Source organism: Panicum virgatum, chromosome 2K, assembly GCF_016808335.1.
Source record: "Panicum virgatum strain AP13 chromosome 2K, P.virgatum_v5, whole genome shotgun sequence".
NCBI lineage: Eukaryota > Viridiplantae > Streptophyta > Magnoliopsida > Poales > Poaceae > Panicum > Panicum virgatum.
Genome location: NC_053137.1, coordinates 22106012 through 22109560, shown reverse-complemented (window position 1 = coordinate 22109560; position 3549 = coordinate 22106012).

Here is a 3549-nt window from a genome sequence, read left to right as displayed (position 1 = left end):
AAGGGGGCCGGCCGGACTTTAAGGTGAGGAGAGGAGTGAGAGGGCGGCACGGCACCCGAGGATGGCCGGCGTGTGTCCCAGAGATGGCCGGCGGCGGTGGCGATGTGTGGCGCGCCGAGGCAGAACAGGGAGGAGGAGAAGAAGGGTGAGGATGACAGGTGGGCCCGGGCGAGGAAAAGAAAGAGATCATGTTTGAAATTCGAAACGAAGGTGTTTCCGGGTTCAAAAATTCACCAAAATTTTACTGGAGATAGATAAAATAACCAAGAACATAATGCAATCAGAATCACTCAAAAAGCTTTTGTAATTTGGTCGCAGAAAAAAGAACAAAGAGACTCTTTTTGAAATTTTCCAGAATTTTGAGGCTCTGCTCAAAAGTCATAAAATCCTGCAAAAATATTTTTAAATCAACATTTGAAATCTAGTATTTAAATAAAATTTTTGGGAGCCAAGTTACATAACAAAATTTGAACTTTCTTAACAAGCACATATTCAACCACACACAAAATTGAATTCAAAACAAAGCACAGATGCACATGATGCTCCTTTATACCTTAATGATGCTCATGAGGATGTTATTAACATGCTAATCACGTTTAAATTTTTCGAGTCGTGACACTTGCCACCTTCGCTCAAGTCAGCAAGACATGGAACACTAATCTTCGGCCCAAATGGAGGTCTAGCCCACGACCAAAAATCAGATAAGTACACTAGAACCTTAACTTTGCGACACCTTCGTTTGACTCAACCAAAGAAAAATACTTTTCATATACTGTAATAAAACAAGAGTGCAGCAGTTCTAATAAGCAGCACCTTTCAAAGTACTCCCTTGAACCTTCGATTCTATATCACACTGCACTAACGAGCGAGCAGTAGTACTATTTTGCTCTCTGCAGGACCAGTCAGCGAAGCAAGCTCAATCGCTCCATGACCTTTGAATGGAAAAACATTAAGTGTCTCCTTGCTATGCCCAAGAGAATATGCCTTTAAGAATTGCCATGTTAGCAAACCGAACTGAAGAACTTCCAAAGAAAATCCTGACATGCCATTGGTCAATATGTATGTGATGAATAAATCTGACTGCAATAGAAACAAGTTTGACATAATGTAAAATGTTTTTTGTGTTCTGAACTTCAAATTAAATGTTTCTGGCGGAAAGCTTTAACATCACATGTTTTTGCATTACCTTTGCAGAAACAGCACTAGCAAGACGGCTAAGGATATCCTTTGGCTGCGTGAAAGATTCTCCAAGCTGATCGAGTAGAGAACATGATAGAATGCTAAGGAAGAAAATATTTCCAACTAAGAAATAGAACACCATGCTGCAGGCCTTAATTTCTTTGGGAACATATCAGGTGCAAACCAACTTCTTTGTGCAAACTATGGAAACTTCAATCTGTGCCATCAAATCAACATCCAAGGGGAGGGGCGCAGACAAGTGGGAGGGAGAATTTACAAAAGTGTGATTACCCAATCCAAGAGCGGGTTCAGATTGTAAAATTACTCAATCCCCCATACCCCTTGGATGTTGATCCAGTGACTCAGATTGAAATTTCCATAGTTTGCACCTAGAGGTTAGTTTGCACCTGATACGTTCCCAATTTCCTTTTGGCTGTTGGCAATACAGTCTTTCGAACGATGCCATACCAATCATTGAAAAGGGAACCAAGTATATAAAGCCATTTAAGATCATGCTCGGAAGATACCCAATTACAATAGAATTCAAACCTGGTCTGCAAGATAACAGAAAAATCACCTATGGCATTATTCTGATAGCCTTAAGTGCAAACTGAATCATAATATTAATTCAAAGTTTCTGACACTTACATAAGGTGCACAGCTCTCGCCGGTGGAATTGCATGACTTTTGTTTGTAAAGTAGTGTCCGTCATTATGCTCTCATTCCTCAAACCCTTGTGAGAATTGCATGACTGGATAACCATTACATGAAATTTCATTTTTTTAGAGCATGGAACGTGCTTGCCCTGTAGTTCATGATGGATTACAGTATTTCACCATTGCTTCAGCAAAGAATTGAAGGTGATTTCTCATTGCCCCTTGAATATCTCTCTATAATTTTCTAGTATAAAAATTATTGTGGTCATAAGTAGGACCATTGGCTGGCATAGATAGATTACCACGAATACATATTTGTTAATGTATTGTTCCTACATGAATGTCTCATATTTGAAAGTTTGTCCAGAATTTGAAAGTCTCATATTTGTTAGTGAGCTTGCATCCTGGTGGCTTCCATTGAACACTAGATCAGCGGCTATGTTTCATTGAACACCAGACCTGCATCCCAGTGATTTGCTGATTTGTTCTATGGTGATTGTACTGCTTTTTATTTGTTAATTTACTTGGCCTTTGGATTAGGTACCGTGTGTTGCACATATTATTTGATTGACTGCAAGTCTTCAATCTAGGATAGTGACAAGGAATTTGGATGGTCTGATACAAATGTCACATTTTGTGTGTTTATTGTTAGGTCATTTTTGTAATAGTGCAAGTGATATTTTTAGAATTCCACAGCATAATTCCTTGTTGGATATTGAGGTGGCCCTAATACCTACTAAGTTGACGATCTACCCCTATGACACACCAACTCACTCCAGATTCGGTCAGCTTCTAGTTACTTAGTTTACCGGGTCCTTTTGACGGCAGAGCCGCCTTTTGCTTCTGGGAGGCAGAGCCTACCAACAGATGAACATGGCTTCCGGGTGACAGAGCCAACCTTCGATGAAGCCCAGACCCTTTTGTGATCCTGGGTGACAGAGTCAACCTTCGATGGATCACAACTTATACACTAAGTACTTAGGCTTAACCGGGAGACTAACACTTATAAAGACACTTACTTTATTGGAGCAACAAAGTTACAAAGGAACACACACCTTTAAGTGGCTAGCCTAGCACTCACCCTTCTAGCCCTACCACAACTCATCTACCTTGCTCATGGATGGATGCCATGGCAAGGAGGAGGGCTCTATTTATAGGTCAAGGGAAAGCATGGTATTAGGACAAGTGTCCCCCTTCTAGAGAATTCCAAAAATATTCTAACATTTTCAAAATTTTAATTATTACTAATTCTAGAGTACTCCATGGAAAATATCTCATTCTTGCTTAGTGGAGAATGTTCTAGAGGGTTGCCTTGCATTCCTTTCAATATTCCTTGTTGCTTGATATGTTGCAAGCCCATCTGTCTTGTTTGTAGTATGTACTATGGATTGATTCCAGTGATTTTACATTCTTCTCATGTTCCAATCTTAATTTACAACATCCCAGGCGAGCGCAGGACGGCCGCACGCAATGTTGCCCTGCCTGCCGCGGGTGTGCAATGCCGATTGCTTTGAGTGCATTTTTTTTTTGTTAGGTATGCAGAGGCCGTACCAATTTCTTGTGATCCATGCTAATTGCTATGCTGATTGTCCTCCATGCTAATTGGTTTGCATGAGGCCCTAGCAAAAGCATGGTCAATTTTTTCTTGTACCAGTATGCATATAATTGGTTTGCTAATGAAATTTGCTACATTATAATTGGTTGCAGTGGTAGT